Below are 24,598 nucleotides of genomic sequence, written 5' to 3' on the forward strand. Positions count from 1 at the left end.
CTTCTCCTGTGCCCAGGAAGAAGAAATGGTTTGGTGAACACATTACATTCTATCTGCCACAAGAGGCTTCTATTTTTCTGACTAAATTTGATTGTTATATTTGGTACCAGATGTGGTGTCCTGTAACAAAACCCTAAAATATGTGGCACTGACTTTGTGGTCAAGTTGCTAGAAGCAGATATATTAGGAGGGATGGCTGGAGATCCATATCACACAGTGGAAAAACACTTGGCAAAACTGTTGCCTTTGGTAACTTCAAAGTTAGACCACGTGACTCTTGAGCTTTTACATGAAAAATAGCACGTGTTGGTTGTTATTGGCTGCTTTTGACAACATAACAGGAGAATAAGAGGATATCAGGAAATAATTAACTGGTTTTTAAGCACAGATAAAAAGAAAAAGCAATTGCTTCTAGAACTCCCTTCTGGTACCAATTTCTGTTTTAGTCAAGGTAAGTAATGCTTGTTGATAAAATAAACAATCCTCAAAAGCTCAGTGGCTTAACATATGAAAGTTTATTTCTTATATGTTACACAAAAAGTGTAATGTGACTATTCCTGGTTGGGCAGCTGTCCCAGGCTGCTCTCCTCCAAGCAGTGAATCAGGAATCCAGATTCTTTCCAGATAATGGCTCTACATCTTCTATATACAGGTGACATCAAGGTTGTCCTGGCATTATCCGGCCAGTAGATAGAGAGAGAGAGAGACAGAGAGAGAACAGCGCAACTATGTACAATCTTAACTGAGAACAAAAGTGACATACACCTCTTCAATTCAGCTCACATTCCACTGATAAGACCTAGTCACCTGGTCCCACAATCACTGCAAGAGAGGCTGGGAAACACAGTCTCTGGCTAAGCCACTGCTTCCCAGAAACAACTTTACACTGTGGAAGGGGAGGATCAATCTTCATTGGTCAGCTAGCCATCACTGTCGCAGTACTAGAAAGTTCTTTTCTTTTTTGCTGCTGTGTAATTTCTTTCCCCCACTTTAATAACATAGCTTCCTCTTGTTTTTTCCAACTTTTCTTTTGACATGTACTCTCTCTCTCTTTTGTCTCTTGTTTGATCTTACTTCCCTCTCTTATTTTACTGTTAATGATAATTAATCATAGCAATCTACTCTCTTCTCTGAGAAATTTCTAAGCATGAGGTCTAGAGTAAAAGATGGGCTGTCATCTCATCAAAACTGCGAAAGGCAGTCATTTCTGTGCCTTTTCCTTCCAACTCATATCCCACCTTACTCTTACTGTTAGAAGTGATAGGCAGTGGAAGGGGGAGGTCAAAACAAATCTAATAGGGCAAACAAGATATCTGCAAGAGTGTTGAGGCTTTCTACACCTCCTGTTCCATGTTCTTCGTCTTTTTCAGGTTTCATGCTGTCTTTGGGGGAAAAGTTCCAAGTGTTCAGTTCTTAAGTTTTTATTCAGTTATTAATAGAGACCACGCATAACTGCTGGATGAGAATGGCAAAAGGGGTGTAGACAGTTGTCAACTGTTCAATAACACAACTATAGTGTTGAGAGGGTTTTCTTTCACTCAGATGCAACTTCCATCCATTTTCAGTTTAAGGGAAGAAATAAATATACATTTTTGAAAATCTGAATCTTTTATTTTTAGTTTTTTGAATATTGAATTTTTAAAATGTGAAAATGACACACTCCTCCATGAGAGGTAACCAGCACAAGTAACTAATTCTTCCCCACAACCTACCTCACTCTATGCCTTATTTTCTGGGCTTAAGACAGAAGAATAAGATTTCAGTTCCAATCCCGATAGATCCTGTTCTTTGAAATAATCCCCAGTGTAATGAGTTGGGACTGGCTTGCTCAGAAATTTGAGTTTTCTAACTTTAACTGAAATCTATATTGAGCAAGCCTCGACTCTCTCAATTCTGTGTCATTATTTGGCAAAGAGTCCCCATAAAGTCATGGCTTCACAGCATCTTTCTATTTCTGTGTCTGCCCTCTTTTCTGGTAGGGGAGCTGACATGAGGCTAGACCCCTGGAGCCTTGACAAGCTTCTAGAGGCACTTTTGAGTATAAGAGCATCATTCAGTATATTTAGGGTAGCAAAAATAATAACAATACATAACATGCTTTATATGCTTGCCAGACATTGTGCAAACATTGTCTCACTTAATCCTCTCAAAAATGTTATGAGGCAGGTACTATTATTATCATCCCCATTTTATAGATGAAGAAACTGAGGCTTGAAGAAATTAAATCCCTTGTTGAGGAGATAGAGCTGTTGAATGTTACTTCAAGAACTTCAGCTTGGCTCTGACTGCAAAGGCCCATAGCTTAACCACTCTACTACCAGTCTATTTCCATAAAAACAATCCAATGAGTTAGCATTATCATGATGGGAGTGGGGCAGGGTCAATCAGCAGAAAATAAGAAAAAAAATGCAAATTTACAGAGAAATTAATCATAACAACCATAACAATTAGTAACATTTCTCGAGCACTTCGTATATGCCAGGCACTGTTCTAAATCCTTTACGTGGATGAACTCATGGCATCTTCTCAACAATCCTAAGAGGTAAGTGTTATTTATTATTATCATCCTAACTTTTTTTTTTTTTTTGCAGAAACCAAGGCACAGAGGGATTAAGTTACAGGATCATACAATTAGCATTTAGCAGGATGTAGAGGAATTAAAATAAGAGCATAATGAATTTATCTGTCTTCCATGGAGAGAATAACGGACAAACTGGAAAGATAACTTTTGAAAGTTCTTCAGCGTAGCTTACCTTCTGTGATTTGCTCTCACAGTCAGAACCGTCCTTAGGTAATGAGAATCCAAAGGCCTGGCCCACCTCTTTCCTCAATCTGAACATAGGAAGTTTTGGATGGCGCCTGTGTATCCTCATTCCTCCCTCACCAGACCAGGAGGGTTCCAGTGCCAAGGAGCTCTTCTGTCCTATTGAAAGCAAAGAATGGTTGCCTCTGAAATAAGTACAAAGAGCAAGCAAATTTAGTCAGTTTATGCAAAACACAAAATGGCATCTGCCATCTGGAAAAATATACCAAAGCCGTGAGCTGTCAAGCCCCTTTCAAGACTTTGGCATGTAAAATCAACATTTTTTTTTTTTTTTAAGTCTGAAAGGTCCATGTGAACTCCCAGCTTCATTAAATGTAATTCCCGTTCATCCATTCCTGTCACTGGTCATCCACTCTCCCATCACACACACAGTTAAAAATATGTATAAATATATAAATATATTTATATGTCATATATTATTCTTTTTCCCTTCTCAGTGGTGCAAAGGTCTCTGAGAACAAGAACTTGACAACAGAGGGTTTTTAAAAAGAAGATAATAAAAAAATCCTTCATAATTATCTTCTTTTTTGCATTTAAAATGGTTTAAACAAACACACTTGCCCTTGTAATGCATACATATATATCTGGAATCTAGTTTGTCATTGACATTCCAGAGGCCCCAAATGGTGGGTTGATGTTGCTGCAGTCTTGATGATCACAAACTCCTAATATTGCCCCCAGCTGCACTCACTTGATGGACTTCAAGAGAGATGAGAACAAGGAGGGCTGCTCAGGCTTTGCCTTGGTGCCAGGCTGGATTAGCAGGGCATCCAGGCAGAAATGTGTCCATCAGACAGGAGTGGAAATAAGATGCTGGCAATGCTTATTGAAGAGTTATGGTTAAATGGACAGGAATTGAGACCTGGAAAATCACTAATGTGGTTTAAAGGGGAGGCTGGTCAAACCAAATGGACTGAAAAGGGACAGAATCAGAGCCAAAGATGAAGTTGTCTATGGTGTTGGAATCAAGGAGGCTGGAACAGGGTCAGGAATAGTAAGACGAGAACACTGGACCAACACATATGTAACAATAACTAAAACACAATAAGTGATTCCCATTAGATCACTAGATCGTTGTCATAACAACTCTATGAGGGAGATACTCTACATAGGAGAGAACTGGGGTCCAGAGAGATTAGGTTACACTGCTCTCTGTATTTAAGAAGACTGCCCAGCACATTATGTATAGCTTAGACTAGAAGGATACAAACCATGAGACTATCAATTTTCCCCTGGTGGTAGAATGAGAGGTGACTTTTATTTAATGTATTGCTCTATATTTCCATATTCTCTATTTTATAATCAAAATGTTTTGAAAGGTTACTGAGAAAAGAAGCTAAAACTTGCTTAATGAAGGAAAGAAACTGAAAATTGGTTAATGAAGAGAACTTGGTTTTCGCAGAAGCAGAAAACTACATGAGGCCAGAGGTGGCGTGAGGATCTGAGTGGCAGCCAGGACCGGTCCTGATGCTGTTCAGACCAGAGTCTACTGCTGTCTGTGACTGATTGGGATACACTTTTCATCTGCAAGCATTCAGCTCTTCCCAAGTCAATCCCCTTCCAAGGCTGAGGATCTGATTCCCAAGGTTAAACCTTGGGGAGAAGGGGATTGTAGGGGGCAGGGATGATGGGCTGGAGAAGAGTTCACATCACCAGGGCTGATCTGATTAGAGCATCAGATTCTCCACTTCCTTTCTTAGCACAATCTATCTATGTCTAGTTGACTCACTCAGTCATCTCCCACCTCCGTTTAGATGCACCTGATGACAAAGTATCTTTAAGTTGCATTAAAATGAAAGCTATTTTGATCATTTCTCTATTCTTTAAATTTAAGGAGACATGCTGAAGTTTCCTGGAAGTTGGTGTGACGTGTGTAGCCTGCTCCAATGGAAAGAGGCATAGGTTAGAGTCTGCCAGACAATTAAAATCCTAGCTCTGCTACTTATCAGCTGTGTGACCCTAGGCAATTTATTTAACTTCTTTGGACCTCAGTTTCCACATCGGTAAAATCCAAGATGCTAGTTAGAAGGATTGGATTGGAACAATAAATTATTATTATCAGCCACAGTGATAACACTAGATGCTATCACACATAAATTCCAGCAGAAGACCTATTCCTGCCACTTCTGAGAAGCTGCCAAGTTGCTAGAGAAATGATGTGACAGTGGACTCCAATATATTATTGAAATGACATTCTCCAACTCCGCGGGCTGAGGAGCTTGTTGCTATCACAGAACCCCCTTTAGGCCAGTCTTTTGAGTGTCACTTACACCAGTTTGGAAGTAATCTGCTTGCTCGCCCTTCCAGCAAAGGATGTCATGATCGGCTAATGGAAAGTGACAAGAAGGGATATAATGAATGAGAGGGAGTTAAAGTTTGGGATAAAAAAAAAAAGAGCCTTGTTCTTTTGGGGAATGCACAATGCTAAGCATACCATGTTAAATCGTGCGTGTCAAATAACGGACTAATTAAGAATCTTCATCCATTTTTTTCACATCTCATTTTTGTTGTCCTTTCAAGATGTATTTTCAAATTAGCTCTTAGCTCTTTAAATAAGTCCCAAGGGGGAAGAAAAAGAAAAAACAAACCTTGTCTATCAGAGAAGCAAAAGATAAATGTAAAAGAAAATACACAGGGAATGGAGATGGGGGCTTTGTGGGAGATGCTGGGAAGTTTCATAATCGTAGCAGCAACTTCTTGAATAATGGAATTTAATAACATATAATAAACTATGATCCAGGAGAACTCTGATTCAATCCCACTAATTGTTTGAGCCAGTGAAATGAAGGCAAAGTTTATCGTGCCAACACGCTGCTAATGCCACTGAACACCGCAGGGAACAGACAATTGTTCCCAGCTGCCTACCTCCTCACACCCAGAGGGCACATGGGCCCTGCCCTCCAAAGACCAGCCTGAATCTCCAACTTTCAATGACAATCCCAGTTCTAGGACTTTAAAGTCACAGAAATGTAATTCTTGCAATCAACAAACTATTGTATTAAGCAGAGAACAGAGGGGTAAGTAGTTACAAAGTCTCCAATTAGGTTATAAAGAATAATAACCAATATGCTTTCATGCTAATGCCAAAAAGTACAAAAACCTATAATAAATCTAATTGAGCACATGATCATAAGCACTGTTTTCCTACCTACATAGTTCTGCTATATTAAGATAGACTCCAAATAGAGAAACACATTCTTTTTCATTGTTATTGAAAGAGCTTTTTTTTTTTTCTTTTTAATTTGGATCATTTTACCAACGTCAAAAAATGGGAAGGTATAATTAAGAAAAAATGATTTTCTCTGTCGTTACTCATTGATTATATCTAAGCATAAAAATGAAGGGAGGAATTGAAGCAATTATCTGGATAATTCAGGTCTCCCCAAAAGATTAGAGGTTTCTAATAAAAACATATTGTTTTTTTACTGAATTATTAAGATAATAGCCTTAGTTTCCACTTTATGTGTGGACCTGTCTATTGATGAAAAGTCTTTTGTAATCATTTAAAAGGAGCTTTTTTTAGGTTTTTCTGACAATGAAGTGTATGATTTTTTTGTACCTAAACTTTAATGTATCTCAAAAACACACAGTCTAAAATTCTCCAGAACCTTTTGCAAAGCAGCTATTTAAATTACTAATCCTAAAAAACTGTTAAGAATAAGTATTACCTTTCCTTTCCCAAGAAGGTCCATGAAATCTTGGTTACAGTTGGGGGCATGAGGGGGAGTGAAATACCTCTGTAAACTGATAGTCTAAAAACAGGAAAATTAGCATTGTGCCACGGCTATGAGCAGCTAATAAAGAGAACATGGTTAAAAGAGATTAAGGTTCAAATTAAGGTCAGAAAAGAGACTGATTGAGGAAAACTGCCATGTTCCGTTGCATGGCAGTTTAAGTGAGACAGTTTCCCCCTGAATCAGTCTTAGGTTGAAAAATTACACTGTTGGGGTTAATAAAGAGGCCAGGCATTTGTTTGGACTGAGACTTCAATTAAAATGTTATTTGGGGCAGCCAGAGCTAATGTCTTGCTTAGAGGTAAACTGAACTGCCTTTTAAGAGGATGAAAAAAAGAAGAAGAAGAAGAAAAAAGACCACCTAATCTGTCAAAGACCCTGAATAACTGGCAGAAAGAATTGTGTTTGCTGGACCTGTGCCCAACTCAGCAGTGAGCATTCTTAAGGGTTTTGTGACATCATCTGAGGCAGCTGAGGTTTTCTGAGTTTTTGATTGTTGTATGAGGGGGAGGAATGTAACATTCAGCTGAGCCTTCTTTGAGACAAAGAAAAAAATCTGGTTGGTGTAATATGCCAAGGCTTTTTTTTTAATGCCACAAAAGGGGTGGGACCAAGAATTCTGGGTCTTACTCTCATGACTGTACCCCAGAGACAAAAATTGATGAATACAGTTAATTGAATTTCTCAGTCCATACCAATTTGCTCACAGTTAAACAAAAACCACCAAAGTTTGCTTTCATTTCACTTCTTTAGGGTGAGCGAAAATCCACCCTGAATAAGCTCCTTCTCCTCTATATTCACTCCTATATTCCACAGAGATTCATTAAACATGTTTATTTTGGCCAGCATTGGGCATAACTTGGTCAACAAAGCAGACACATTTCCCAGCCTTTATGAGGCTTACAGTTCGAGGGAAGGGGGAGCAGTCAATAAGTAAAAAGATAAATAAACACATAATTACAAATTGATAAGATTGAAGGAAACAGTGTGGAGATGAAGATCTATTCCGTTTCTCTCCAATCTTTTTCTTAACCAATCCCATGAGCAACAACTATTTGAAGACCTCATTATGAGTGCATGGGGTGGTTGAGGAAGCTGGGTAATGATAGATATAAAATATGTGATTTTCTGTTGGGGAGTTAGGGATCTGGTCATGGAGATAAACAGGGTGATGCACAGAGAGAGAGGGGTGGGACAGCCAAAAGAGCATGGATTAGAGCCAAAATGAACTTAGAGTCTGGACTTTGATTGGTGTTTCTTGTCCAACGAGTGGTACAAACAAAGCAACAGACTCCCAAAGAACTGCAGAACCAGAAAGGGCCCCTGGGGCAGGGAAAGAGGCTGTGTCATGTGAGAAGTGGGGCCAAGTGACAGCACAAAAGAAAAGGTGCACTAGGGTCCAGGGAAGAGGAAGAGAATGGCTCCTGTGGCTCATTTCCTTCACGCTGTTCAATTTTTTTTTTAAACCAAGTCTAGAGAATGGACCCAATTTGTCTGGATCTCACTGCAAACTGATGCCCGAAGTCCAGTTCTGTCATTCAAACTAAAGAAGATAATTATGAGAGCATGAATTCTCCTTCCCCCCATTCCGCAAAAATTAAAACAAAACAAAGCTAATGGAAGATGTTTCATCTTCAGAATATTCTTTAAGAAGATGTGTGGTTGAAAGAAAAGTGGTAGACAGTGCCTTAAGGCCGAGCCACACAGACGCATAATGCAAAATGGGACAGATAACACTTTGAAAACAAAATGCCAATAATGAGATCATTGCAATAGGAACAAGGGAACCAGCAAGCTGAGAAGTCACACAACATCATGAGTGCAACGTCTGTCCAAGTCGTGGCAAAATCTGCCAGGCCCAGATTGACTTCATTAGTCATTTAGAAGTACACAGATCACAGAAAAAATTATCCTCCTCCTCACTGAGAAATAGTTGATCATCAGTATAAATAGAAACTGATTAGAACACCAATTCTTCAAAGCATAAATATTTCATTCACCGACGAGTCGCAGTTCTGCCCATGGCAATTAAGAAGAAAGTATGCAACAATACCACACAAAAGGTGTGACTGTAATCAACTTTAACAGGGAATTAGGTTTGACGTGGATTCATACTGGACGTGGGGTAAACACACAGACGACATTATCCCAGATGCAGTCAGGGAACTTGGGGAGAAACAAGCATAGCTATATAGCCCCGTTAGTCCTCTTCACTACCCTTAGCTCCTTCGGGTCTTTTGGAACCAATATGCTTCTCATTCAGCAAATATTTGTTACGTACTTTCTAGATGCCAGGTGCTATGTTGGGGATTGGGAATTCTATACTGAACAAGACAACCACAAGCCCTTTCCTCTTATAACCTCCAACTCATTTTCAGTCTCCTTACCCAGCTTAACTTTTTTCCAGAGTATTTGCCACTAGCTGACATTTATCATATCTTTATTTGTTTCTTGTTCATTGCCTCTCTTATGAGCTCCATGGGCAGGGACTTTGACTGTCATACAGTATGGTATCCCTGACATCTAGGCCATATTAGGAGCTCAAAGAATATCTGTTGGATGAATAAGGCTTACGCTCAAATTACTTACTCATTTCACTTATGATAAGTAAAATAAAAGAAAACTATAGGTGGTATAAGCAAGTATCATTAGGGCTTCTAACCCAGGAAATGAGGGAGACCTTTCCTGGGCAAATGTCTTTTAAGTTAGACCCCAAATCAAGAGAGGGGTTTGTCTGGAGAAGGGGTTGGAAAGGCCTTTCAAAGAGAGGCAGCAACATGTATAAAGGTGCTTGTGGTGTTGCGATAACAGGAAAAAGGCCAGTGCCATGGAGCCGTGGACAGGAGGCAGATTATGTAAAATCTTGTAGGGCACATTCAGGATTTTGGACTTTATCCTAAGAGCAATATGAAAAGTTTTAAGCGGTGACATGATCACAATTCCCAATTCATGAATCTCCCTAATAAGCACAAAAGCGAGCATTTTAATCTGAGCATTCTGAAATTGACAGGGTGAAGAAACGGCTGAAATATTTCTGCATGTGGAGAACAGGGAAGTCTGAAGACTTATTTACTGAGTATATAGCAGAGGCATCACTTTATTAAGGCAACATGCAGAGGGTGGTAAGAACAAAAAGATGGGCGTCTCGGTCCCTGAAGAGAATATAACCTACAATGTGCATCCACGGAAAACTTGGAAGTGAGAAACTACAAATGAACATGTCTGCCTCTTTCCTGCTTGGAGGCCATCACTGCCACATAGGGCCCTTCTTGGTCTGCCAGGACAAACCTTTGCTGCCTCTTCCTCCACCAGCCCTGCCCTGGTGCTCTGAACTCCAGCAGGAAGAGTCCACCTCAGGCTCCTCCCGTACAGATGCGGTGTGTCCCCTCCACGCCTCGCACAAGCTGCCTGTCATTCTATCCCTCACTCCACCCTCATGGTGTCTCCTGACAAACTGTTGGTCTCCTGCCCAGGACCCAGCTCTAGGACATGACACACATCGTAGGTGCCCAATAAATATCTGTCGGATTAATGTTACACAGCGTGCTAAAATGTCACCCTTATTACACCTTTATAGCAAACACTAATTGAGTGGCTACTTTGTGCTAAGCACAGTGCTGAGGACTTTTCGTGCATTCTCACTTCATTTTCACAACAATCTGGTGAGGCAGATATTGTTGCTATCTCCAACTTGCAAACAAGGAAACTAAGGCTCAGAAAGGTAGAGTGACTTGCTTAAGATTTCTCTCACCATGCAACAGGGACATCAACTCACTTCTGTTCCTCTCCTAAGCCCATGGTCTGATTAATTACTTGCTGATGCTCACCTCCTCCCTGAAGGCTTCCTTGGTACTCCAAACCACCCCAAAGATAAGCCTCAGGGCTCCTAAAGTATTTTGTGGCAACGTATGATGTTCATAACTATCGTACCTAATGTCTTCCCAACAACACTCACAATCTGAGTGCCTCACATGGGTCTCATTTATCCTGGTATCACCAATGTCGAGAACAGTGTCTGGCACATGACAGGAGGGTAAATTAATATTTGTTGAGGAATAAATGGATGGACGAATAAGCCCAAGGCAATCTAATATAAATTCTAAATGCGCTCTTTGAGAAAACTCATTAAGAAAACACATTATACTCAAATCCAAACAGATAGCAGATAAATTGAAGAATGACCATTCGTATTAACAAAAATTCTACACTCCCCATCCTCTCCTCCATCTCTACCCACCACAATGTTCCTTTACTGGTTTCTCTGGTAAATTGAAAATCCGGCTCATTTTCAAAATGAGAGATACTCATATTGTACCATTGCATAAGGGAGAAAGGGGAATCGTGAAGACTACACATGAGTCATGGATTCCACGCACAAGCTGAGAGGACATGCAGCTGAGGAGCAAGCAGCAAAGGAACTTATTCACTGACACCTGATTGTCCCTTAGAAGCATCAAAAAAGCTATACCTCATTTAAAAAGGCAGAAAGATGAGAGATACTGCTTTTTAAACTCGGAATAAGTCCCATAGAAACATTTAAGACATACAAAAGCTGAAATATTCCAAACCAACCACAATTCAGAAGTTGGAATCTCCCTGATGAGATTACTATACTAGAAACAACATGTTTATTGGCTCATAAAAGACATGTCACCTAACAATTCATAATAGGGGGTCTGAGGGAAATAACTCACCCATGGTGAAGTCAATGTTCAAATCAATATCCCTTGGGGAGAAAAATATTGCCCATTGATGGAGATTGATTTTTCTTTTCCTTAAGAAATTCTCAAAGGGTAAACAACATCTTTTTCATAGTGAATGTAACTAAACATGCCAATGTCTAAGGTCTACATTTCAAAAATTATTAGTGTAATTATAAATACCTTTCAACCTATTACAAAATAGATGACAGTTCCATATTTAAAAATCTCCTCTTAATATCCAAGCAACAGGACCACACAGACAACTTGATGTATGTCCTCTGCTTTATTTACCAGCAGTCTTATTAGTGAGATAATTTGTGATCTTTTAAAAGAATCGAAAATTAGCATAAAAACTAAGAAAACTGGATCCTGGATTTGTTTACCTACAAACTCAATAACGCCTAATTTTTAAAAATTTCTCACTGTTTCTCTCTTAGCTTTCCCAATCCCACCTGGACCCCCAAATGATTACAGCAACATTAAATCTAGCCATTTACCTACTGCCAGAAGTTTTAATGCACAAAGAGAAAAGAAGACTGACTTTAATTGGTTTTATATTTAATATGTTGCTCCAGGCTGGTGAATCTTTTAGACTTGTTTACAAGGCTACAGTAAATTATACTGTCTAAGTCACAGATTATCTTCTTAGGCCAAACATGTGACCGAAAGAAAGCTTGCCTTCTACCTTTTTAAAACTCAAAAGTTGCATGAGAAGGGACAGATGGATGATTTGTGGAAAAAAGAAATGCCACTCAATTAATGTTTGCTGAAAAGGGTGTCAGAGATCATTGGCGGAATTTCTACACACTGGCAACTCCCTCAAGCAGCCAAAGATTAATTGAGCACCAAGACTACTGAGTTCTACGAGGAGAGGAGAATATGTGTTGGTGATTACAGAGACTGAGCTGTGAAACCAACAGAAGTGTAACTGGATGAACTATCTTTGACATGCCGGAGTAACACCACTGTTACCCCAGTAGCCAAACACACGATTTTTATTGTTTTTCTCCTGTGATGGTGATGGATTCATATCAAGCCACACTCTTGTACCCAACTCCTCCCATGTCCAAAAGAACATGTTTTTCAAGTAGCTTGAACATATAAAATTAGGAACAAAGTTCATGGATTGGCATATGGTCATGACCTACAACTTGACCTTAGGAAAAATTCAAACCACACTTAGTATACTGATTTTTCTCATCTAGCAGCATAACTACAAGCTTACGGTAACACACTAAATGCTGTACAGGAAAGTAACAAATCAAAGCAAAACAAAAACAAAAACTTGAAATTTAAAAAAACATGTAAGACCTAAGCTCCCCTTCCTAAAAATTTTCTTCCGCAGGAAGTAAAAAGAACTTGATCCACCAGAAGTACTGAAATCAAATACTTATTAGTCTTTTAATTTCCTGCTTATTTAAAATTCAAAAATTATTTCCATGCTTTGGTAGGGCTATGTGGTTGCTTATCACTTAAACAGCATTTCTGTTTTTATCACAAAGTGAAGAGGAGCCAACACCAAGAAACAAGGAGCAGGAATAGCTGCAGACACTGGGAATAAACTACAAACTAAGATGAGCAAAGGAGGGGAGAGAAAATATGGCCCTCTAGGAAAAATAAAGTAGTAACAATCTGAACACATCTGGGATTTGATTCAAACTGACCTGGAACCAGAATGAATCTCCAAGCTGTTCTGTACACAAAAAACACATACACACACACACACTGTGAGATTTCCAAAAGTGAAATTTCCAGCAGTTTTCCAAAAGAGTTAAGCTAAGCAAAGATTTCACTGGCAGGCACAGGAGTAACTTTACCCCTTTTATGGTGATCCATGAGCGGGGTCTATGGCAGGCTAAAGAGACCTTTCTACCGAAAGGTTCCACCTAACCCTCCCACTAAAGCAGGGTTGTGAAGGTGTCAGCAGGATTTGGCTGACTGGATCATTAATGGAGCTTCGGTTAATTATTGACTGATTAGGGATTTACCTTATCTTTCCATCAGGAGCCAGCTCAAGACTTAACGGTAAGCAATTTAGAGCCAGGGTGAACCTACCCATGTGCCTTTTTCTTCTCCTCCTGTGGGTCACTTTAGCTTGTCCTTCCCCATAATTCACATTCAGGTCAGAACTGCCAGTGTTTACAGTGTTTGGGAGTCCTCAAAAGGACTGGAAATGAGAGGGGCCAGGTGTATGCTAAGAAGAGTCCAGAGACACAGGCCTAGAGAAAGGCTGCCTTTGGCAAAACTTTGCTTATTGGTCCAGGTTTTCCCATTAAGTCTCTGGGAGAAAAGCAATGACTTTTTGTCTCTAAAAGTGTTGGTGAGACCCCCATGGGTGAGACTCAGCCCCCTACCCTGCAAGGCGGCCTCTCTGCTGAAGGCCTCTTGGCAAAGCCAGGGAACCAGCACAGGCAGCTCAGACCCAGCTGCCCCAGATAAGAGGTGGCCCGTGTTAATGTACAGGCTTCCTCTGCACCTCAGCAGGGCCTTCCTTTTCTAAACAGTCTCCCTTTAATGTTGGCGAATGTTGTTTTTCCATTGACTCAACATCTCGCCTCTGGTGGTAAGCCAGTGGGGAAAGTTGGAGCGGGGGAGGGAGGGGGAGAGCGGGAGAGAGCGATGCCAAGGCAAAAGAGAGGGGCACGGGTAGCCACGTTTCCAAACAAGCTAGACACCTGCTTTGGAAAGACAGGGACCAAGCCTAAAATTCTTGCTTCCTCTTGATTTAGATCAGCTTTTTGTTCCCTGTATGTCTGTGATGGGCCCTGGGACCCCTCCCCACGATGCTGCCCCCTGCGCCAGGAGCTAATTCAATGTGGAAACCACGGCCAGGGATTTCTAACTTTTCTGTATAAATATAACGGTCTTATCTGAAGGAAAGAATGAATAAGGGAGTTATTGGAGTATATTAAAGAGGGAAAAGAAATTCTAGGAAAGAGATGAGAGAGAGGATGAGAGGAAAGCAAGAGAGAAGAAGGGAATTAGAGGAAAACAGAGAAGAGGAAAAAGGGGAAAACGAGGGGGAAAAAATAAAGGCATGGAAATGAAAGGCAAAAAGAGAATAAAAGGATAAAACAAAAAATGAAAAGGAAAGAAGGACTGCAGAAAAACGAAATCTGAAATGAGACTTTTTTCCCAGAAGCCGGGTTTCTCAAGACACAGGGACTTTACCGGGTTGAAGACGGAAAGCAGTCGCTGCCCGGGCTTCTCCAGGCAATGCAAGGTCAAGGGGCATCTTCAAAACCAAATCTTGATTAGAGCCAGCTAAATGTTTTGACTTGAAGGAGACACGAAGGATTAAAAAGCGAAATAGACCAGCATGGGTAAGAATGAAACAGGAAAAGAAAGAAAATTAAAAAAAAAAAAAAAAACTCATGGGACACACAAAGGGAGTGATAGAAAACACTTCTGAATCAGCTAGTCATCTACTAACAAGCTGCAAAGATTTCCAATGACAAGTTGTCACATTAGTTTAGTGAAACTGAAGCAATGCTTATCCCCTTTCCTGTGCTTAATCTCTGCCTGCGTGCCACAAAAACATGCTACCACGTTTAATAGGATTAGTTTCGTTCACTTTCTCCCCCCACCCCTTTTATTTTTTACAATTCTATTTTCAGCAATCCAGGGACCCTTGAATTCATCGACTTCCTGCAGTGCACAGCAAAACCTGGCATGCATGGTTTTTACCCTTTAAAGACTTCATTTGAATCTGAAAAATGTAATTTTCTACCTTTTCTCCCCAATGAATTACTTTCTCCTCCTGGAAATCTCTACAGGTTGGGGGGTGAGGGAAGAGGTGTTGATGGTAAAAGGGTCAAGACAGAACCTGGGCTACAAAAATGTTGACAAAGCCCAAACCCTGCAGAGGCTTCGTGCCCTAGGAGAAACCGTCATGGCTCTGGCTGCACACAAACCTGGGTTCCGATTCTAACTGCTATTCACTGGCTTTGTGGCCTTGAGCAAGTGCTGAAACCTTTCCTAGCCTCAGTTTACATCCATACAGGCACCAAGTAGGGATAATTCCTCCCAGGACTGTTGAGAGAACTACATGGAATACACTTCGTTTCCTTACTTCTAAGATTCACTTTTTTCCATATTTTATTAATATTCCTGAAATTAATATGTCTCACAATTGATTGTACATTTACAGTCATAGTGTTTTCCTTTTCTCCCAAAGGCCATCTTTAAATAGATGGTGTGTCTTATAATCTACGGCATTTTAGAATTAAGAAAATGAGATGAGTCTACAGCATCTGGTATAGTTCTGACCTAGGAAGTCCTCAATAAATGCTAGAATTGTCTATCATGACTTATCACCAGGCCTGTTCACCTCCTTCCCATATTCTCACTGAAAGACCACTTTGGAATATGGGAAAAAAGAGGTGTTGGCACTCTTGCCCCTCATCCAGATTCTTCCGGACTAGTGCTCCTAACTGAGGTTTCAGAAACCCAACTACATCAAACAGAGAATAACTGTCCACCGGTGTTGGGTAAGAACCAAAATCATCCAGTTCACTCTGCTCCCTCAACAGGGTCATCAACTGCCATGCTTTGCAGAGTGTCGAAAAGAGTAATTATCTGTTGACTTGACTTACCCCATTTTCTTTGCGTCCACTTTGGGTCATGCACTCCCTCCTGCCCTCTCCCGGCTCCCCGAAGGTACCACCACCAGAAGATTAACATTGAGGAGATAAAGGGGTGGACTCGCCTTATCTAGGAGGGCAAAGGATGGGGCCTAGGAGGACCTGGGGCAGTGAGGGAGCAACACTGGGCCTAGGGTGGGGATGGAGAGGACGTGGAGCTGGGAGAAAGGAGGAAGCTGGCAGCCCGGCCGGTGCAGGCCTCTGCAGGAGAAGGCCCTGCAGGGGGGCGCCAGGGGCCAGGCCCCACAGTCGGAGAGGCGAGCGGGGGAGACGCCGAGTCCTGCGGCCGCCTACACATGCCCACATACGCACACACACAGCGCCCCCGAGAGGAGAACCTGGGATGCTCGCCCCGGGGAGGCAGCGGCCGCGAGCTGGGGTTCCAGGCCGTCCAGCGAGGGCCCGAGGCGCCAAGACGCGGGGCCCTCCCTTCACCCGGGCTGGAGCTGAGGCCAAATTCAGGCTCCCGCCGCGTCCTTTCTCCTCCCTCCCCCTCCGCCCCTCCCACCACCCTTCCTCACCCCGTCTGCCCAGAGGAGCCTCCTCGGGGTAGGGGAAGCGGAGCTCCTCGCCCACTCCCGCTCTCCTGCACGCCCCGCCCCCCATACTCCCCCCATCGCACTCCCACCCCGCCCTCTCACCTTCACTCCCTCGCCCCCCCTACACACTACCCTCATCCCCCACTCACCTTCTGCAGGACATCCACTCCCCTACTCCTGTCCCCTAATCGTACTCTCTCCTCACCCCCACCCAGCACCCGCCCGTCCCACCCCCCCACCTACACTCTACCTCTACCCCTCCCTGCCCCTCCATACTCTGTCCCCCACTCACACTCTTCCCTTCTCAGCCTCTGCCCCTGTCCCCCTCCCCTACAAGTGTTGCCGAAAGAGCCTCTTCCTCCGTGAGAGTGCCTGGGGTAAGAAACCGGAAATTGTTACCTGTCTCCCTACAGCTTGGCCCCAGATGTGTGTTTCTCTGTAGTTGTCTTGAGGTCCTTTGTTTTGTCCCCAAGAGTCACAGCGCACCCCCCCCACACACACACACAGAGTAGCCACAGAGCAGGGATTTTCCACATTTGCCCCAAGATATCCACAAACCCTGGAAGGACAGACATCTAGGGGTGATGCTCAGCCTCCCCCTCATTCAAGGAGTAGCCTGCTCCCAACCCCGGGTTCATTCACTAGAGGCAGGGCCCACAGATGCCCCAAGCCGCTGGCAATCTCTTCCTTACCCCTCCTCAGAAATACACGTGATTACTTATCTCAAGCCTTCCCAGGTACCAGCAAAACGCCTTTCTTGGGATGTTTAATTAGCCACTCACAGCTTTCTCCAGTTCTAAAATTGTCAGCCTTCTTGATCTGTTCTCTGCTGGTTCAGTCTATTCCGTTTCTCTGGCTTTCTTCCCCTCACACTACCGCAGAGTCACTGGCACCTTCTCCCCATCCTTCCTTCCCTTCTCACAGCTGTCTTAGGCTGGGCTCTCCCTTCACCACCTTGTCGTGTGCTTCTATTCACTGGTTTGAACATAATTTTATGAAGGGCTGTATTTTACATAGATTTGGGGGAGTTGTTCATTCAGACATGTAAAAACATATGACTGATGACATACGTTTGTTTTAGTTTTACTTAGGAATGTTGACCTTTTTTTGTCCTTCTTGTTGTTCCTTCCTTGAATAGAACTTTTTGTCCTGTGGTTTCATTGGTCTGATGGGTGGCTTCTGTAGAAAGGTTTGCCATCTATAAAGCAGGGAAGGCGAAAGGACCAAAAACAGAAAGAAAAAAGCAGACTTCAGATTGGTAAACGCCTCTGTCTGCCAGTGGGCCTGATGGACGGCTCTAGGCCCAAGAGCACAGGGCCTAGGTTGCAAACATGCACCAGTTCTATTTTTATGGCCTAAAAGGTGGGAGGTGAGCATATAAATGCCCAAAGTCACAACTATAATGAGCCAAAAAGTGCATACCTGTACATATCAAATGACAATCCAGTTGCCTTCACCAAAATATTGGGGGGAGGCCACCTGTTTAGGAGTACAGGTCTGCACAAATAAGCACACGTTTGTAGACAAAATTGGGTGCAATTATTGAGCACTCAGGTGCTGAGCAATTTTACTTGCGCAAAAAAAAAGTCTCTCAACAACTTTTTGAGTTGGATATTTTCCCCACTTCACAGATGAACAGAACTGAGGCTCAAATAGACAGATTAACACACCCAAGGTCACAGAATCAGTAACTGGCTGGGCAGTAATGGGAAACCCAGTATGACTCCCAGACTCCCAGGCTCTCCCTTGATTGCCTAGCTGGGGTGGGCGCAGGTATCTTTATTTTTTAAAAGTCCCCTTGGTGCTTCTTGAGGATTAGCCAGGTCTTGGGAACCGGTTCTCCACTTCAAACCATCCCGCTAACCCTGTCACCACTCAGTCTTGCCTCTGAACAGTCTTCTTCTCCACGTTGGAGAAAACGCTTAAAACATATTTAAATAGCAATTTCGAAAAACTATGCAGCATATGGATTTTTCCTTTTGATCTCAAAATGATGACAAACAGACACTTAGATACTTCATAAAAGAAATATTACCAGAAAAATTATAGAAATCTGGCTTTCAACTTTGTCTTGCTCTAATTTAAACAAAATGCAACTTTCCAGAGCGACTCTCCTCTCAAATAAATCTAAACTGGGAGCTTCCTTCTCTTTTCCCTCTATGCCTGGCCTACACCTATTTATTTCTACCCCGTTTGTCATCCTGAATAAAAGCAATGTAAGACAGACAGTAGGGCTAACTTAAGTCCTGTCATCAAAGCCCCTGAAAATAGAGCACCTCCTCCGAATTCACATCTTTGACTTGAAAGACCGAAGAAAGGGAAGCTGGGAGCAAGGGCCAAATATCCTTAGACCGACAAAAGAAAGGGGGTGGGCAGCAAGGGAGATTTCCAGCCCTTAAAAGGTCACCGCCCCTCTTTCGGTCCCTGGAGAGCCCCCCGCGCCCAGGTTAAGCGCGTCCCCCTGCTGTGGCTGCGCTGCCGCCGCGGCCCCCGCAGCAACAGGCGCACGGCGGGGAGGGGGCTGCGCGGGCCCGGTGGCGGCGGACCTTCCTCGGCCGCGTCGGACGTTCCCGGCTCCGCACCGTGCGAGGAGCAGGTGGCTGCCCTCTGCGCCCGGCGCACGCTGAGCCCAGGCCGGAGAAGCAGGGCGCTAGCCCCGGGGGGAGGCGAGGACCGCAGGGCCGGGCCGGACGGCCTGGACCCCCACGGGCCGCGCGAGCAGGAGGGGCGCGCCCTCCACCCCGAGCGCGGCGCCACCGCCGCAGCATCTCGCACTCGCGCTCTCTGGGCCGAGAGGCCGCGACACCTAGCGCGGGGCCGAGGCGAGGAAGGAAGGGCTGGGCGGGAGGAGGAGACCGCGAGGAAGCCCCGCTCCCGCCGACTATCAGGAGAGGAGCCTCCCAGTCTTCCCTCCCAACCCGAAACTTTTCCACCGCACGCAGGCGTGTTCCTCGCAGGTTTCGGCGGCCCCGAGTCGCCAGCCGGGAGGAGGCTCGGCCAACCAACACGTCCCCCGGCACCCCGGCGGAGGTACACAGGCACACAGGCGGGGACTGGGCCTCTGGGGAGGGGGCTGAGGGCGTGCAGGCAGCAGGCGGCCCCACAGCCGAAAGGGACTCCCCGCGAGCGAGAACCAGCGCTTCCAAACCTGCGAAAGCTCGGAAGTGTAGCGGTAGCCAGAGGCTTTTGCGTAACTTTGCCCACTGCGCCCCCGCGTGCAGAGGCGTCCCCTCACACTCACGCCCTCACCCTTCCCCGCTCCCCTTCGGCTGCTGCCCGAGCCTGGCTTTGTATTTCAGCGACCGAGAAAGATATGCTAATCTGAGCCAAAGAGGGAGGGGTGTGAATTGCGTGAATTCCACTCCCTGGCACCCCCAGATACGGAGGGAGGGCGCCCTGTTCTCCCCGAAAGTGTCCCCTCAGCTTCCCTCTGCCCTTGAGTCTCCAGCTTCTTCACTACTGTGCACGAAGAAGATACAGCACACCCAGATCGAGGCGTATTTTTTTCTGAAATCACGACCTCTCCAAATCCTAGCCCTCAAAGAGCTGGGTGGGGGTGTGGAAAGACAAGTTATTTCGGGGGGCAACAGCACCCCTCGGAAGGCGCGCCCGCGGCCTGGCGGCGCCTCGCCGAGCTCAGCGCGGCCGGGCGGAGTGGCTGGATTATGTAAGTAACAGCCCTCCATGTGCTCACCGCCATCTGTTAATATCTTGATATTGGAAAGTTCGGTGCCTGAGGCAAAGCCAGGGTTGGCGGCGCAGAGCTCCCAGCCTACTCCTTTCTACTCCAGGGCAGGGAACGTATCTCCCTTTGATTGTTTTCGCCTACTTGCATAAAATCAAGTAGTAGTGTACCCCTTCAATCACTGACAACCAGCCCCCTTCTCCCCGCGGGTGTGTGTTTGTGGGAGAAGAGCGATTTTCTTCGAGGTCACTTTATTGTAATGAATCCTTTCGATGAATTTATATGTTTTATGACAATTCTAGGCTTCTTTATGCCTTGTGGTGGACCCTTACTTGAGGGTGGGGACTTTATTATTTTAAAAAATTATTTTTTCTGCCAGCACCCCTGGCCCCCAATTCTTGTAAGGGTTATATTTCAACTTTTGGAGTGATTCGCTTCTGTTTACTTTGAAAGCTGTTGGTTAAACAAACATCACTCAGAAAGGCTTCTAAGCAGTGGGGTTCCCAGGAGAGAACCGACGCAGCTGCTACTTGCTACTGATCTTGTGGCATTTCACTTCCCCCCCCCCCCCCCATTCAGAACAAATCCAGGTTGGGCTTGGCGTCACACTGGGCACAGGGGATGAGAGAGAGAGAGACAGAATGGCGATCAGTGGCCTCTAGACAGCCTGAAGCAGGCCGGCCTGCACCCTGGAGCTGGTTTTTGTGTCTTTCTCTTCCCCTCTTCGGGGTGGTGGTGGTGGTGGATGGTGGACTGGGGTTATGCGTGTGTCCAGGCAGGATCTCCAGCATCCTCCCCCTGAAATCCACGCCCACGCCTGTCTCCTCACTGGATCTGGTTGAAATTCCCAGAATTGGTTTGTTTAGGATCCGATGATGGCTGTTTGTAAGATTTTTACATTAAGTATATGCAGTCTTCTCTCCTACCCCCACCTAACGGCTTAAGAAAAAACAGGAGGGGGAAAATACACCGAGGAAACATCAAGGCGAAGTGTGTTTAACCCAGAACCAGATGCATAAGTGATAACTGCAAGAGTTTAACTAAGAACGCACAGATCACCCTTTAAACAAATTAGTCAATGCAGCCTGCAAGGATGGGGTTTGTTGGAAGACCGATCAGAACTTCAGTTAAATTTCAAGTTATTGGGGTTGTGTTGGCAATGGGGCGAGGAAGGGACTGACCCTTGGCTTGGCCACTGGTTTCAGAGATGGAGCCAGTATCTAGGCGACTTCTCGTCTCCTGGCTGACTGATCGCTTCTCCCCTATCAGAAAACAAACCCCGAGTAGCCCAAGATAGGGGGCTTGGGCCTCACGCCTTGCTCCAGGGCGGCCCGAGACCCGAGAGCGAGCCACAGCTCTGGCAAGAGAGTTTGCCTGGAGCCTAGGCTGTATGTCGCCCCGACAGTAGGGGACGGGACAGGGCTCCGCGTACTCAGTTCGTGGTGCTGGGCTGCGGACCGAGCTCGCCCGCCCGCCCAACGTCGCGCGCGCTCCTATTTCAACAAGCCGCTCCTGCGCCCTAATGCGGGCTGCGAACTGCCGCGACAGAGCGTGGCGAGCCGCGAGCCTCCGCCGCCGAGACTGGGGGTGGGGGAGCTTCCTTGTTTGCCAAGCGGGTTACCCCGACTTCGACTCGGGCCTGCCTTTCCCCGGGAGTGATAAAGGACTTATTGGGGCTCGCAGGGAACTTTTCCCGCCGCCAGTTCCCGGGCATAGTCTATGCAAAACGTGCATCTGAGCGCTAGGTGCAACTGACATAAACTTGTGGGCTAAAGTTCAAGCCATTTCCTTCCAGAGTCTGAGTCTTTTCTCTCTCTCAGCTTCCTTTTTTCTTCCCCCTTCTCCCCCTCCTCCTTCCCTGCCCTCCTCCCTTTTAAATGTCAAAGTGAGCAGATGGTTTTAAGGTGTGGAGGGCATATATCCTTTACTTCTACCAGTTTATTTGTGGGCTGCCGGCTAACATATGTACAAACTGGGATGCTTAAAGAAAATAATAGGACGAAAAAGGAGGAAGTAGCCCTGATCCTTTCACAGAACCCAAATTTCCCCGCTCGATACACCCGCTTACCTCGAAAGACCCAACCAATAGAAGCATTATTCCATCCTGCTTCTGATGGGCACGTTGACAGATTATTTTTGTTCCCAGCCTAAACTGTCACATCTCGATTAGAACACTTGATACCATAGCCGATCATTGGAAGTGTGAGTGGTGTGTTTGCGCGCGTCTATGTTGTTCTGTAACGGGGTGGAGGGAGTGTCTGGGGGCGGCGAAAGCTGAGAAGTGGAGACTGGGGATGCTCATGCGAGTCCCTTTTCTTATCCTCGACACCTAACCTGGCCAGCCTGATTTTTTTCTTCTTTTTAATGTTTGAATTCTGCGCCAAAAGTTTCCTACAGGGTATAGACTGGGACATATTATCATCGCTATTCTTATTTAAAGAGAAGACTTCTTCACAAGTTGATGAATTCGGGGCTGCAACTGCAAATGTCCTAGGAAAGGTGTGTGTGAGTGTATTGCAGAAGACACGGTGGTAGTGGCCGGCCAGTGTACTTGTAACACACCTCGTAAACACCCTGTTGTCACGACGCAACATGATTCAACCTTTGATCTTATGAAATTCGAGGGGCACGCGAAAAATACTTGTCCCCATCCTACCTAAAAAATGAATGCCTAATCCACTAGGTATGAATATTTCTGCCTCGCAGCCCTTGCACGTCCTAGCCTTTACAGGATCTTTAAGTCATAAACGCCGTGGCTTTATTAAAAGCCGTTTACTGTGCCCGGCGAAAGAAACGTTCTAGCTGCGGCTGGAAGCTCTTTAGCATTTGTAACTTGCAAACCTCAAGGAGCTCTTTAAGAGCCACATTATTTAAAGAAATCTTGCTGGTTATTTTTCATCCAAGAAATGTCAAACCAAAGTGAATTTTCTACGGCTTTACATGGAAGCCCGAAATTCAGAGGTTTGAAATTTCTTACCTAATAAACTTTAAAGTTTGTTACCCAGGCGTCGAAACTGTGTAAATCCTGCATGAACCCTCTCTCTTTGGTCATTCTGGGGTGAGTGAGTGAAAGGTAATGGCGAGGTAGTTAGTAACATGTTTTTTTAAAAAGGCTGCTGTACCTACAATCCAAATAACGTTGTTAGAGGTAACCAAGGACAAGCATTCCTCTTCCTAATAATTTTGACGGGAAGTTGACTGGGACTCAGCCAATACTGGTCTTCTAATACCAGACAGATGCAGCGGAGCCAATGTGAAACCTCTAGCACCCATTCTTTTAATCCCAGACCTACCTGTATTTTATTGTCCACCTCCCCTTTAAAAGAAAGCAAGGGTGACCTGTATTCTCGATAACACCTATGATCATTTTTAAAGTGGAATGATTTGAGGATCCCCACTCCCTCCTCCTATACCACCCCACCCCTAAAGCCCCCACTTTTTCCCCAGTATACTTTTCCATGCCTTCCTTCACTCAAGTCCTAGGAGCGCTCACTCGCTCGGCCACTGGGCGAACTCGATCAGCTGTATCTGGGAAACGAAGGAAGAAAAAAAAAAAAGGACCTGCGTCCTGAAAGAGCGAGTGTGAGCCGAGCGCCGCTCGCGCCGTCGCCCGCTTTGCATAGTGCCCGCAGATGGCTCGCTCGGGCCCCGGCGCGGCGATCCAGTCGCCCCAAAGCAGCGGCTGGGCGGGGGTGGGGGGGGGGGCCGGGGATGGAGGCGGGGGAGGGGGAGCGCGAGGCCCCTCTCCCCTCCTCTCTTCCCAGCCCCTCACCCCCACCCCTTTTATATTTTTTTTTCCTCCCAAGTTCTCTTGCCTCGCTATCCCCCCTTGAATCCGAAGGCGCCTCGCGATTGGGTGCTGGGGCCGGGTACGTCAGTCAGACTGTGACGTGCAGTCTTCCTGTTTCCTTCAGCTGTGTCTTAAAGTAAATCTTGTTGTGGAGCGGAGCCCTCAGCTGAGGGAGCGCTCTGAAATAATACACCATTGCAGCCGGGGAAAGCAGAGCGGCGCAAAAGAGCTCTCGCCGGGTCCGCCTGCTCCCTCTCCGCTTCGCTCCTCTTAGCTCCTCTTCTCTTCTTTCCTCCTCTCCTCTCTTCTCTTCTGCTCTCTTCTCTTCTCCTCTTTTCTCCTCTCTTCTCTTCTCCTCTCTTTTCTTCGCTTTTCCTCTCCTCTCCTTTCTCCTCCCCACCCTCCTCTCTCTCTCCCCTCTCCCTCTCCCACTCGCCCCGCTCGCTCGCTCCCGCACAGACTCACCGTCCCTTGTCCAATTATCATATTCATCACCCGCAAGATATCACCGTGTGTGTGCGCGCGCGTTTTCCTCTCTCTGCCGGCAAAAAAAGGCTCGGTCCCACTGCTCTCTGCACCGCGTAAGTATCTTCTCCCCCTCGCGAGTCCCCTCCCCTTTTCCAGAAGCACTTGTCCTGGCTTGTTCTTGAATGAGAAGAAAAGAAAAGAGACTCCCATTA

The 24,598-nt window shown here is 45.1% G+C and overlaps 1 protein-coding gene and 1 long non-coding RNA gene across 9 annotated transcripts in view; one reads left to right on the forward strand and one right to left on the reverse strand.

Moving 5' to 3' along the window:
* Nucleotides 1-492: 492 nt before the first annotated feature.
* Nucleotides 493-24,520, reverse strand: LOC139041961 (uncharacterized). Its single transcript, XR_011498062.1, has 3 exons — nucleotides 24,384-24,520; nucleotides 2,754-2,923; nucleotides 493-669 (listed from the first exon to the last, which is right to left on the reverse strand). It is a non-coding gene; the product is annotated as an uncharacterized lncRNA (long non-coding RNA).
* Nucleotides 19,000-24,598, forward strand: part of PROX1 (prospero homeobox 1) — a 56,985-nt gene continuing 51,386 nt past the window's right edge. For 4 of the 8 annotated variants that reach the window (XM_044758087.2, XM_044758092.2, XM_014834927.3 and 1 more), the window contains exon 1: nucleotides 24,360-24,499. The gene's annotated coding sequence lies outside the window, so the exon portion shown is untranslated. Of the gene's footprint in view, nucleotides 19,474-24,359; nucleotides 24,500-24,598 lie in introns of those variants that run through there. The other 4 variants (XM_044758088.2, XM_070497072.1, XM_070497073.1 and 1 more) reach the window with 2 other exon arrangements.

The sequence above is a fragment of the Equus asinus genome, chromosome 25 (genome assembly GCF_041296235.1).
Source record: "Equus asinus isolate D_3611 breed Donkey chromosome 25, EquAss-T2T_v2, whole genome shotgun sequence".
Classification (NCBI taxonomy): Eukaryota; Metazoa; Chordata; class Mammalia; order Perissodactyla; family Equidae; genus Equus; species Equus asinus.